The sequence below is a fragment of the Octopus bimaculoides genome, chromosome 10 (genome assembly GCF_001194135.2).
Source record: "Octopus bimaculoides isolate UCB-OBI-ISO-001 chromosome 10, ASM119413v2, whole genome shotgun sequence".
In the NCBI taxonomy this organism is placed as follows: domain Eukaryota; kingdom Metazoa; phylum Mollusca; class Cephalopoda; order Octopoda; family Octopodidae; genus Octopus; species Octopus bimaculoides.
The window spans coordinates 91,156,134-91,156,915 of NC_068990.1; positions in this window are offsets into that span (position 1 = coordinate 91,156,134).

Consider the following 782-nt stretch of genomic DNA (forward strand, 5'->3'; position numbering starts at 1 on the left):
TATATATATATATATATATATATATATATATGTATGTATATATGTATATATGTATGTCCTGGCTATGACATTAAACTGCATCCGGTGATGAGGCTCTAGTCTGGGAGTTCTAGAGTTGTGGGGGACGTGAAGTCATCCCTTAATTACCATTATTCCCAAATGCATTCTGACGGACAATAGTAGAACCTGTAAGATTTCTATCTATGGGTTTAGCAGATTTCTCAGGGGGTAGAGGGGAAGGCAGCTCTTCTAGGAGAAAGATCCTCTCACATCAAGTTTGCAGTCAAAATAGTCACCAGTCGTCTTGAAATGCTTGTCACTGGAACCTTCTATGGCGAGCGAAAGAGTAGCAAATGCGTTATACTAGATTTTTGTCACTTAAATCCAATGACGTACAGATGTCTAACTATCAGATGACGGCTATCGTCTAACATATTGAGGCAATCATCATGCACATATGTATGTATGGATGGATGGATGTATGTATGTGTGTATGTATGTATGTATGTGTGTGTATGTATGTGTGTGTATGTATGTATGTATGTATGTATGTGTGTGTGTATGTGTGTGTATGTGTGTTTGTATGAATGTATTATGTGTTTGTATGCATGTATGTATGTGTGTATGTATGTATTATGTGTGGGTATGCACGTATGTATGTATGGGTGTATGTATGTATGTGTGTATGCATTTATGTATGTGTGTATGCATGTGTATGTATGCATGTGTATGTATGCATGCATGTGTGTTATATATTTATGTATATATGCATGTAGGTACGT